We start from the raw sequence: 13,282 nt of genomic DNA on the forward strand, positions 1-13,282 counted from the left end.
TACTGAGGAACACCCAGACTCTCACAGACAGCAGCTTTATAAAGCTAGAGCCCATTGAAGGGAGAGTTTATCAGGAACCAGGCACAGGGACAGGAGCACACACCATGATTTCACACATCCAGCTGATCTGGCCCCTGGCATTCTGTGTCGCAGGTACAAATCTCTCTCCTTCCACCTTGAATCTTTAGCTGCTCTCCATTTCACTCCAATTCCACTGACTTGTGATTGAAGGGAAAATGCTGAAACCAGAGGAAAGCTCAGTCTCTCCAACAATCTCTCATTTAACAGGCTCTTTCTGTGACAGTTCTGACTTCACTGTGTTTCTCTCTGACCCCTCAGGTATCAGTGGGGACATCATCATGACCCAGTCTCCCCCGGCGCTGTCAGTGGGACTGGGCCAGACTGCAACCATCACCTGTACGGCCAGTCAATCTGTTAGCAAGTGGGTTTGCTGGTTCCAGCAGCGAGAAGGTCAGAAACCCTCTCTCCTGATCTATGAAGCAACAAAGCGATTCACAGGAGTCTCCGATCGATTCACCGGCAGTCAATCAGGGACCCGTTTCACCCTGACAATCAGCAACGTTCAGAATGAGGATGTCGCTGACTATTACTGTATGCAGCATAGCAGCTTCCCCTACACAATGATACAGAGCCATACAAAAACCTCAAAGCACACAGAATCACCTCCTGTACTGACACATCCACAGTTATATAAAATGCATAATAATGGACACACAGTCCCACCGACTGAACTGACATATCCCACAGTTAGATCGAAATGAAACTGAACAAATTACCCCATGCTGGAATGGTCACTGTCTGCTACACACTCCAGTTCCTGTGGTGTCTCAACGCTCTCTAAAGGCCTCAAATTTCCCTCTTCCACTCCATGGCCACATGTGAAGAACAGCTGCAAGATTTAACAACGAAAAATAAAGTTCACAACCCAGAGGCAGAGACAGAAAGATACAAAAAGAGGGTGAGAGTGATCAACAGACTGGGAGATAGGGAGAGGGTGAGAGTGATGGGGGGAAGCAGAGAGCAGAGGTTTTTGTACAGCCTCTGCACTGGGAGCTCTCACTGTGGCTTACGTTCGGTAAAGGAACCAAGCTCCGACTGAGTAAGTAAACCTCAATCCTCTGTTAATAACCCTTTCAATACTGAAACTTTCTAAAACACAAATGCTGAATTGTTGAAGGTGTTCGTGGGGAGCTGTAGCGAATGAAATGGTTGATTGAGGAGCCCTGTGTCTAACAGGGTGTCCAGCTGTAGTTCTTTAGTTCCATTGCCCCCTTTAAGCAGCAAGATATAAGTCAGTCAGTTTTACTCACCGTGTGGAGGAGCTCTGTCCATTTGCAGCCTGTGGTCCCATTCCTGCAGCATGGAGTGAAATCAGTGAGTAGCCTCCTGCCAGTCTCAGTGTGACAGACACGGGCAGAGTTTGATGTGAGCTCTGGCTCCCTGTCCCAGTCTCTGATCTCACTGACCTCAGCAGCAGCACAGTGAGACACCGAGCTCCCACCTCCCCCAGCTTTAACTCTGCTCAATCACACAGTCACAGAATTGTAACAGTGCACACGGAGGCCGTTCCGCCCATCCTGTCTGTACTGGCTCTCCAAATGAGTGTTGTTCTCCTGCCTTCTCCCTGTCACCCTGCACATTGTTCCTTTTCAAATAACATTCTCATTCCCTTTGGAATGTTTCAATTGAAGCTGCCTCCACCACACTCTCAGGCAGTGCATTCCACACCTTAACCACCCACTGGCTGAAAATGTTTTTCCCTCAGCTCACTTTTGCTTCTTTTACCAATTATTTTCAATCCATGGCCTCTCCCTCTCAATTCTTTCTCAGGTGGGAACATTTTCTCCTGGTTTACTCTGTTCAGACCCCTCCTGATTTTGAATTTCTCAATCAAATCTCCTCTCTGCCTTCTCTTCTCTGAGGAAGACAGTCCCAACTTCTTCAGTCTATCTTCATAACTAACGTCCCTCATCCTCAATGGGTCAGATAGCCCACTCCTGCTCCTATTTCTAATGTTCTTATTATCTTATCTTCCTATGTGAGAGACACACATCAGATTTCCACATAACACTCTGTGGCTGTACCTTCCCAGTCTTATTCCCAACATTCCATGCAGTCCCATCCTTACACAATGACCCTGATTTAGAATTTATTACTCTCTCTCCCTCACTCTGAAACTGGATAAGAAGTTCCATTCCTTATTCTGGTGCTATCTATCTCTCCCAGGATTCTGTGCACCTCTGTGTTCCTCTCTGGTATGACCTCCTTGATCCCACAGCCCAGCCAAGTTAGTTTAAACCCTCTCCAACAGCACTAGTAAATCACCCCAAAGGAGCTCAGTCCCAGATCTGTTCAGGAGCATCCCGTCTGGTCTGTACATGTCCATCTCCCCCCAAAGCCAGTCCCAGTGTTAAAATAATCAAAAGCTCTTCCTCCTGGACTGTCTTTTCAGTTCCACCGTCACCTGTGCTATCCTCCTCTTTCTCGTCTCAGTTGCGTGGGGCACTGGGGGTAATCTTGGAGATGGAGAAGAAAGTGAGGACTGCAGATGCTGTAGATCAGAGCTGATAATGTGTTGCTGGAAAAGTGCAGCAGGTCAGGCAGCATCCAAAGAGCAGGAGAATCGACGTTTTGGGCATTCCTGAAGAAGGGCACATGCCCGAAACGTCGATTCTCCTGCTCCTGTAATCTTGGAGATTCCTACTTTTGAGCTCCTGCTGCTAATTCCCTCTGGAACTCCCTACATTCTGACTGCAGGACCACATCCCTTTTCTCCTTCTGTCACTGGGACTGATGTAGACCACCACTGCTGCCTGTTCCCCCTCTCCCCTCAGGGTGCTCTGCAGCTGCTCTTTGACATCCTTGACCCTGGGATGACAACACACCATCCTGGATTCCCATCTGCAGCTGCAGAAACACCTATCGATTGCCCTCACTCTTGAATCTCCTCTCACTATCACTCTTCCAGTCTTCGTTGTGCCCCCCGCACCCCCACCCCACCCTGTACAACTGAGCCGCCCATGGTGCCAGGGACTTGGCTCTGGCTGCACTCCCCAGATGAACCATCATTCTGATCAGGATTCCAAACTGAATCCTGGTTGGAGAGTGGGATGCACTCAGGGGATTTCTGTACTAGCTGCCTAGTCCTTTTGGACGGTCTGCTGCTCCCCCATTCCCTCTCTCCCTGTATACTCTGAAGCTGCAGAGTGACCACATCTAGAAACGTGCTCTCCATGGAGCTCTCAGCCTCACGGACTCTCCGCACTGACACCAGCTGCTGCTCAAGCTCCGAAACCCAGAGTTCCAACTACTGTCACTGACCACACTTCTTGTGCTCATGGTATTCCAGGAAGCAGGACAAGCAGTTCCCTCATGCAACCTGATGCACACTCTCACCACTCCCTGATTATCTTTTGTCAAAGTACTTTTGAGAAACAGCAACAGCAGCGCTCACAATCCAGTACTTTCAATGTCCATAGAATCATAGAATTCCTGCAGTATGGAACCAGGCCATTTGGTCCAACAAGTCCACACTGACCCTCCGATAGGTAACCAACCCAGACCCAATCCCCTACCTTTTTAACCTACATTTACTCCTGACTAATGTACCTGACCTACACTATGGGCAATTTAGCACGGCCAATTCACCGAACCTGCACAGCTTTGGACTGTGGGAGGAAACCAGAGCACCCAGAGGAAACCCACGCAGTCACAGGGAGAATGTGCAAACTCCACACAGACAGTCACCCGAGGCTACAATCAAACCTGGGTCCATAGCACTGTGAGGCAGCAGGGCTAACCACTAAGTGACCGTACTTCCAGTTTTCCAGGGTTTCAAGGAATCTCTACATGAACCCAAAATACTTCAGATATAGGAGCAGAATTGGGCCAGTCAGAATAGAGTCTGCTCTGCCATTTGATCTTGTGTGATGTGTTCCTCAAGCCCATTCTCCTGCATTCTCCTTTTAACTTTTGATCTCCTCACTGATCAAGAACGTATCTGTCTCTGTTTTAAATACTCTCAACATCTTGGCCTCCATAGACCTCTGTGACAATGAGTTCTGCAGATTCACCACCCTCTGGCTGAAGAAATGCCTCCTTATCTCAGTTCTGACGGATCATTCTTCACTCTGAGGCTGTGCCTTCGGGCCCTAGTTTCTTCTACTCGTGGAAACACCTTCTCCATGTTCTCCAGGCCTCTCAATATTCTGTAGTTTCAATAAGATTCCCCCCTCATCTTTCTAAACACAATTGTATGCAGATCCAGAATCCTCAACCACTCTTTATATGACACCCCCTTCATTCCCAGGATCATTCTTATTCTTTCTCACTTTTTGCTCTGGACCCTCTCCAATGACAGCACATCCTTCCTTAATAAGGAGTCCAAAATTCCAAATGTGTTCTGATTAGAGACTTATACAAACTCAGCAGTACACCTCTGACGTTAAAGTTAATGCTAACATTGTAATTGCCTTTCAAACTGCCAATGGTGAACCTGCACGTTAACCTTCAGAGAAACCTGAGCAAGGACTCCCAATTCTCTTTGTGCTTCAGATTTCTAAAATCTTTCCTCACTTAGAAAACAGTCCGTGCCTCTATTCTTCCCACCAAAGTATCTAGCCTCACAAGTTCCCGCATTGTACTCCACCTGCCACTTCTTTGCACATTCTCCTAGCCTGACCAAGTCCTTCTGCAATCTCCCCTTTTCCTCAACTCCTCCTGTCCTTTCACCAATTTTTGTGTCAGCTACAAACATATGAACAATATCTTCAGTTCCTTATCCAGATTGTTAATAGATAATGTGAATAGCTGTGGTCCCAACAAAGATCCCTGCGGATCGCCACAAAGCACCAACTGCCATCCAGAAAAAATCCCTTTGTCCTTCTCTTGCCTTTGTGCCGGTCAACCATCCTCTACCCACCGCAACATGGGCTCTGATTTGACTTAGCAGTCTCCTTTATTGTACCCTGTCAAAGGTCTTGTGGAAATCCAAATGGATCACATCCACTGGCTGTCCTTTGTCTAATGCACTTGTTACCTCCTCAAAGATTTCTAACAGATTTGTCAGGCATGCCTCCCTTTGATGAAGCTGTGCTGACTCAGCCCAATTTTACCAGGCTGCAATTTTACCAGGTTTAAGGGTGAGATTCCATATACCTGCAATCTCACCCTTACGTAGACCTCTAAAATCTTACCAATGACCAAGGTCAGGCTAACCAGCTTATAATGTCCCATCTCTGCCTCCCTCCTTTCTTAAACAGGGACGTTACATTCACTATTTTCCAGTCTTCTGGGACCACCCCTGACTCCAGTGATTTCTGAAAGATCACAGCCAATGGCCCTACAATTACCTTAGCTATCTCCATCAGAACTCTGGGGTGTAGTCCATCGGGTCTGAATGATTTATCCACCTTCAGACCTTTCAGCTGCCTCAACCCCTCCACCTTAGTGATGCCCTCTCCACTCACTTCTGCTCCCAACTCTCTTGAAGGTCAGGTGTGCAGGTTGATATTTTAGTATCATGGTTAGCCCCAAGTGAGGTCCCAGAAGACTGGAGGATAGCGAAGACTGTGCCATTGTTCAAAAAGGGCTGCAAAACAAAAGCCTGGGAATTATACGCTTCACATTTGTGGTGGGTAAGTTGTTTGATAAGATAAGATACACATGCATTTGGAAAGAGTGGATTCGATTAGGAGTTGTCAGCATGACTTTGTGAATGGGAGAATATGCCTCACAAATTTGTTCAGGTACTTTGATGAATTGACCAGGAAGGTTGATGAGGGCAGGATGGTAGACGTGGTCTATATGGATTTCAGTGAGGCCTTTGATAAGGTTCCACATGGTAGGCTGTTATGGAAGGTTAGATTGCATGGAATTCAAGGTGGCCTGGCTAATTGGATACATGATTGGCTTGATAGTAGAAAGCACAGGGTAATAGGGGAAGGATCCTTATTGTACTGGAGGCCTGTGACTAGTGGAGTGCCTCAGGGGTCAGTGCTGGGCCCATTGCTGTTTGTTATCTATATCAATGTTTTGGATGAGAATGTACAAGGCATGGTTAGTGAGTTTGCTGGTGACACTCAAATAAGCAGCATCGTGGACAGTGCGGACAGTTATCAGAAATTGCAGCAGGACCTTGCTCAGCTGGGGAACTGGGCCGAGAAATGACAAATAGAGTTTAATACAGATAAATGTGAGGTCTTGTATTTTGGAAATTTAAAGCAAGGTAGGAGTTTCATGGTGAATGATAGGGCCTTAAGGAACATAGTGGAACAGAGGGTCCTTAGAATTCAGGTAAGCAGTTCTCTGAAAATGGAGTCACAGTAAATAGAGCAGAGAAGAGAGCGTTTTCTGCAGTGCCCTTCATCAGTCAGGGCATTGACTACAGATGTTGGGAAGTTATGTTGCAGTTATACTGGACATTGGTGAAGCCACACTTGGATTATTGTGTTCAGTTTTGGTCACCCTGTTACAGGAGGGATGTTATTAAACTGGAAAGAGTGCAGAAGAAATTTGCAAGGATGTTGCCAGGATTCAATGGTTTGGGTAAAAGGGAGAGTACATTTTTCTTTAGAGTGTAGGAGACTGAGGGAGGACCTCATAAGATCATGAGAGGCATGGATAGGGTGAATTCACTCAGTCTTTTCCCCAGGGTTTGCGAATATGGACGAGAGCGCATCAGTTTAAGGTCAGAGGGGAAAGAATAAAAGGGAACCTGAGGGGCAACCTTTTTACACAGAGGGTTGTTCGCATTTGGAATGAGTTGCCAGTGGAAGTGGTTGAGGTGGGTACATTAATAACATTTAAAAGGCATTTGGACAAATACAGGAAAGGAAAGGATTCAGAAGGATCTGGGCCAAGTGCAGGATTAGCGTAAATGGACATTTTGGTTGGCATGGACCAGTTTGGTCCAAATGGCCTGTCTCCATGCTGTCGGACTCTATGACTCTATGACATTGTCATGGACCAGGCCAGACCCTTCGAAACATTTTGAGAATGCAGTCCAGACCTTACCTTTCAAATTGTGTTCAGCAAATGTAACCTGGATATTCCAGGATTGATACAACTGGCCAAACCGCTCAGCTTGAAGGGAAAGAGAATTTATTTACACACAATCAAAAGAAAACAGAATTTAGAATAACTTAACTATTTGAAAACCCAACTGACGAGAAAATGTAACTTGACAAAGAGCTGTTCCAATTTGCTGCAACAGCCTTGGTATAAAGGTAAATATAAACACAGAGGTTCTTACAGGAGAGGAATTTCAGACAGTGAGTCCACTGGAAAATGTTGAATTGGGGAACCTTTCTCACCAGCAGCTTTCTTTATCCAGGAGCTTCCAACCGACTATTTGTCAAAAACAGCAAACTGGAAGAACTGGCCACTCTCCTTTTATTGGACAAATTTTTCATATAAAACCGAAAAGCCTTTTCCCTGACTGTTGCCCTAGGCAGTATCTGTTAGCCATGAGCAAAGTCCCTAACCCAGACAAATTGGAACCTCTGCCTTTACAACCCCTCTTGAAAAAAAATCCAAGGACAACTCAACCTTGTGAAATGAGCAGCATTGTCACACCACTGTGAAAGCTGATTTAAAGCATCGATGCACTTTTTCCATCATTTTTTTGTTCCCCAGTACTATTTCTGCCTTTTCCAGTGGTACAATTTCTATTATTGACTCCCTCTTGCCTTTCATATATCTAAAGAAAACCTCTTGCAATATTCTTTTCTGTTACTTGATCGCTTACCCTTATATTTTATTTACACACTCACCCTTACTTTTTTTTAGTTAATTTCTGCTGTTTTTAAAGGCTTCCCAATCCTCTGGCTTCCCAATAATCTCCACCACATTGCATGTTTTTTCTTTTGCTTTTATGCTGACCCTGACTTCCCTCATCAGCCACGGTTGCCTTGGCCTCCACTCAGTATCTTTCTTCTTCCTTGGTTTGAATTCCTGCTCTGCCTCCCAAATTACCCCCAGAAACTCCTGCCATTGCTGCTCCATTGTCTCCTATGCTCATCTTCCCTTCTTATCAACTCTGGCCAGCTCCTCCATCATGTCTTTGTAGTTACCTTAAGTTAATTGCATTTCCAGTACAACTGACTCCAGATTCTCTGTCACAAACTGCAAGGTGAATGCTGTCATATTACGGTCAATGCCCCCAAGGGATTCCTTAACCCTACGTTCCCTAATCAGGTCTGCTTCATTACACATCACCCAATCCAGAATTGCCTGTTCCATAGTGAACTCGACCACAAGCTGCTCCAAAAACCATCTCGTAGACATTCCATTAATTCCTTCGCTTGACATCCCCAAACAACTTAAACTTTCCAGTCTACCTACATATTGAAGTCTTTTATGACTATTGTAGCAGGGCCTTTATTACATCCTTCTCTATCTCCTGATTTATTTTCTCCCTCATATCCTGACTACTGCTGGGGAGGGGGACTTTGCAAAGTTCTCATCAAAGTTCTCATCAAAGTTCTCCCTTGCAACTCCTCAACTCTACCCACACAGATTGAATGCATTCCAACTCTAAATCCCTTCTTGTGATTGATCTTATTTCATTTCTTCCCAATACGGTAACCCTACCCCCATCTGCCCATCAGCATGTCCTGTCAATCAGATGTGCATCCTTGAGTATTTCATTCCTAGCCCTCAACCCCTTACAGCCACATCTCTGTGATACTCAAAACATCATACCTGCCAATTCCAATCTGCGCTACAAGCTCATTTACCTCATTTCGGATACTCCCTGCATTCAGGTACAACACCCTCAGTCCTGCATTGACTGCCCTCCTTTTCATAGTTGTCCCCTTATTCACGATGCCTAAAATTAATTTTCTGACCCTTTCCATAATCTATGTCCTATTAATTATTCTGGGAATTTTGTTAACCTCTCCTGAGCCCTGCGTCACTTTAATGATTTTAAAGTCCTTGGGAACCTCAATTTGTGGCATCACTCTGTCGACCTTATTCCGAACTTTAAGTTATTTCTACTGTCAAGTTCCCCTGCACTTCTGTATTGCCTTGTGACAATATGACATTCACAAATTCTGATCCTTCCTTTTATTTTCTGGTAACAATCAAACCCATCACTTACCACGAATCCCACCTTCTCCTGTGCCTTTCATTTTCTCACGTTCTGTGCAAGTGAACCCATTTGCTTTCTCTTTGGGTTGACTTCAGGTCAATATTCATCCCCGAAACATCACTGAACATGCTCATAATCTCATTTACGATTGTACGATATTGCTATGTACAAATTATGTTTTCTGCATTACAACAGTGACCAGTGTTCAGACAAGTCCCTCACTCTCTGTAAATGCTTTGGGAGAGTCTGACATACAAGTCTCTCTTTTGATGCACTGGGAGCCTTTCAGATATCAGAGATGCCATTCCATGGCTCTATTAGACAGACAGCAGGACTGTTTCCCCTGGTGTCCTGGTCAATATTGATTCCCTAATTAGCATCACTAAAAACCTGATCCTCGACTCATTGTCACCCAGCTCTCTGGGATCTTGCTGAGCACAGTCTGGTGGAAAGAGCCACTGCGACATCCTTAGGTGGAGGCAGGTGCAACATAAATGCAAGTCTTTCTTTGAGGTTGGAGTCTCCTGAACCTGACCCTTGCCCATTGGATGCACGCTTCCATCTTCCAGGGAACATGGGATCATTAAGAGCAATGACACTGTCTGATCCAGGACACTGAGATTCTTTGCAGCCTCACCTTTGACCTTACCCCAGTGCTGAGCTGGAAGATTTGAATCAAAATCTCGAACCTTCTACATGGACACCCAACGTGACTCCTTCCTGAAGTGTGCTGATCCAACTCTGCTCCAGTGTTCTTAGATAAAGTTCTCCCGAGCTGTGAGTGATCGGAGGTTTGTTAAAGAGGTGTCAAACTCCACCCCACATACCAACTCTTGCTCCATAGCTCTGGAGGCTTTGGTGTTTCAAGTGAATATCCAAGTGTTTTTTCAATGTGATGAGGGTTTCTGCCGCTCTCACCCTTTCAGCCTGATCCCACCAGCCACTGGGTGAAAACAATTACTCCTCAACTCCCCTCTAACCCTGCCCCCAATTCATTTCTATCTCTCCCCATAGTTATTGCCCTCTGTGCTGGTGGAAATCAGTCCTTCCTACACACTCTATCCAGGCACCTCATCATTTTACACACCTCGATCAAATCTCCCATCAGCCTCCTGTGTTCCAAAGAAACCAGTCCTAGCCAAACCAATCATTCCTCAAAGCTAATACTCCTCATTCCTGACAAAATCCTCCACTGTCCCCATCTCTAGGGAGATCACATCCTTCCTGCAATGTGGTGACCAGAACTGCACACAGTTCTCTCACTGTGCTCTAACTGGGCTTCACTTGAGGTCAGAAGTCACACGACACCAGGTTATAGTCTAACAGGCTTATTTCAAATCTCAAGCTTTCAGAGCACTGTTCCTTCAGCACTGAAGTCACTTCACCTGAAGAAGGAGCAGCGTTTCAAGAGCTTGTGATTTTAACTAAACCTGTTGGACTGTAACCTGGTGTTATGTGACCCCTGAACATGTCCACCCCATTCGACACCAGAGCCTCCATATCACATCAATAGTTTCACATCTTTGCTGAGACTCTCTCTTTGGGATGCCACTCTTACTCTTTTGGGAAAAGATTCTGAATGATCTCTGTCTCTGTCTCATCCTTGGAGGCCTCCCACTGCCCTGTCACTGATCTCCCATCAAGTCGATCGTTCCAGTACACTTTTACCAAATTACCACACAGTTTGGTAAAATGGGTTGCTCCCAAATGAAAGCTTTTACACTTGCTCCATGGTTCTCCATTTCCATCCTTATTCTCAATCTCACTGAGTTCCGATCACTGTCACTAAAATGCTCCCACATTGATAGCCCTTCCAGCTGCCCACATTCATTCCTTAAATGATGGTCCAGGACTGTCCCTTCTCTTTCTGCTGCGACACTATCATCTTCTCGGGGACAGTTAGGGATGAGCAGCAACTGGCTCTGCCAGTGCCGTACATGTCCCAAAAAGCAATTTTTAAAATGCTAGTGCTTTTGTCAGGTATGCTAGGTACTGGATACAAATGTTCAAATGTTTTATCAGTTACTGTTCAGAGAGTTGAAGTACCTTCAAAAGGCAGGGATTAAAATTGTTTCTCTTGTCTTTCAGGCCGTGACAACTCTCAGCCCAAGCTGACCCTGCTGCCTCCCTCGCCAGAGCAGGTCAATACCAAGAGCACTGCCACCCTGGTGTGCCTTGCCAATCACTTCTATCCCGATGAGCTGCAGGTGCAGTGGAAGAAGGACGGTGCAGTCATTTCGGACGGGGTTCAGACCAGCAACTACCTGCGAGCTTCAGACAGCACCTACAGTGTCAGCAGCCTGCTGACCCTCTCTGGGTCTGACTGGGAGTCCAATGCTCGGTTCTCCTGTGCCCTCACCCACGTGACCCTCCCCTCTCCCCTCAGCAAGAGCATCAGGAGATCAGAATGTGTGTAGAGTGTTCGAGACAGTCCACAGAGGAGACACAACTTTAAATAGAACAGGGCTGAGCTGGCAGGACAAAGGTCATTGTCAGCACTGAATTTCAACTCTCTTCTTTCTCAGGACTGGCTTGGAGACACTTCTGAGCTTCACTGGTTAAGGCAGGTCATTGGGATAGTGTAGAGAAAACTTTACTCTTTATGTAGCCCCATGCTTTCCCTGACCTGGATGTGTTTGATGGGGACAGTGTAAACTTGCGATGTCAAGTAAAACCTCTCGAAGATGCTAAAGACTGTCAGCTGTGCAAAAACAACGTGAACCTCAGAAATCTCTGTTTCAGTAAAACAGACCTCCTTCCTGCTCAGCCGCCAGTTCCAATTTAAGGTTTTGTCACTGTTCAAAGGGACAGGATTCTCATGTTATTGAGAAAATCTCCACAAGTGTTTTCCTCAAGCTCCATTGTGGCTGTGAATTTGTGTAGCTTCCTCTGTCTGGGCTGTTAATTGCTGACTGTTTTCTGTCAAAGTCAATCTGGAAAAGGGAATAAAGATGAAGATGATTCAGTCTCTGTCTCGTGTGTGCTTTGGAAATGGCCAGAGCTGAGTCCTCAGGGAAAGCTGTGTGAAGTGTTAACCTCCACCCTCAAGGCCTGGAGAATGAGGGGGAGAATAGACGGGGCAATGGGGTCCCCAGAGCAGGAGGGCAATGCTACCATTGTGTCCAGAAAGGGCACTTTCAGCAGGAATGCACAACCTCAAGAAATCTTTCCCAATAAATGGGGAAAAGAAGGAAGGCAGGAGGGGACAATGGGGAACACAATAATCTGATGGAAATTCGCCATCAATGCTCACCCATCCCTTAGACACAGCAAGATCACAAGCCAAGAAATTCAAATCAACTGTTAGGGAGCCAGAGCCACTGGGAACCCTATATTGATGAATATGACAAGCAGGACCTTGTTACTCAGAATAACAATTGAACAATAACAATTTGAGAAATAAATATTCCATAAATTAGACCTGGGTTTTCTTTACTCTTCAAATGAGATGCAATTGTCCTGGGCGTCCCTGGGGCCAGACTGAGAATGTTCCATCCGGGGGAGTCTGGGAGTCACGGCTGGGGAGGACAGTCAATGATAAACTGGTTCCACTTTCTGCTGTCATACTCTGTAGCCCCTGGGACATCTCAGTGAGGATCATCCAGGGCTCAGGGTGGATTCCAGAGCAGCTCATTGTCCTGACTGTTGTGTTCCTCAGTCCACATGTGGCTCTGGCAATCTCACTTCATGGCTCTAGTATCAGTGGGGACCAATGTGACTGAAATCTTATCCAAACAGACCCTCACACAGCGGGGAGGCTGCTGGTGGCTCAGAAACCCCTTGGCCTCAGTCCCAGATTCCACCGTGGCTCTTTCATTCAAACACAACATTAACACACTGGCACCACATTCAGAGGGCAATCCTGAGATGGGGCAAGTTTGGTTCTTGATTCCAATGTGAGGACATGGGGGCTGGGTGTGAAATGTCTAATCTGAAACTGGTGGGGGTACTTTATAATGAAGAATAGAAACTGATGTCAGAATAAAGTCAGGTATTGATGGGAGTGAGGAATATCTCAGTGATCTGTCTCCAGAATCCACAGACTGCACACATCCTTCTGTCAGACCCTGAAGGCTGAGAAACAGCTCCTTGACATCCAACATATCTCCAACTTTCCCAGAAAAGGTGAAATATTTTCTGTGTCAGTGATTCCCTGGAACAGGATAT

General features: G+C 46.0%; 1 long non-coding RNA gene across 1 annotated transcript; it reads left to right on the forward strand.

The window, feature by feature from the left end:
- The first annotated feature begins 1,083 nt into the window (after positions 1-1,083).
- On the forward strand, positions 1,084-12,081 carry LOC140479445 (uncharacterized). The gene is made up of 2 exons (XR_011961038.1): positions 1,084-1,120; positions 11,204-12,081. It is a non-coding gene; the product is annotated as an uncharacterized lncRNA (long non-coding RNA).
- The last annotated feature ends 1,201 nt before the right edge of the window (positions 12,082-13,282 follow it).

The sequence above is a fragment of the Chiloscyllium punctatum genome, chromosome 7, assembly GCF_047496795.1.
Source record: "Chiloscyllium punctatum isolate Juve2018m chromosome 7, sChiPun1.3, whole genome shotgun sequence".
NCBI lineage: Eukaryota > Metazoa > Chordata > Chondrichthyes > Orectolobiformes > Hemiscylliidae > Chiloscyllium > Chiloscyllium punctatum.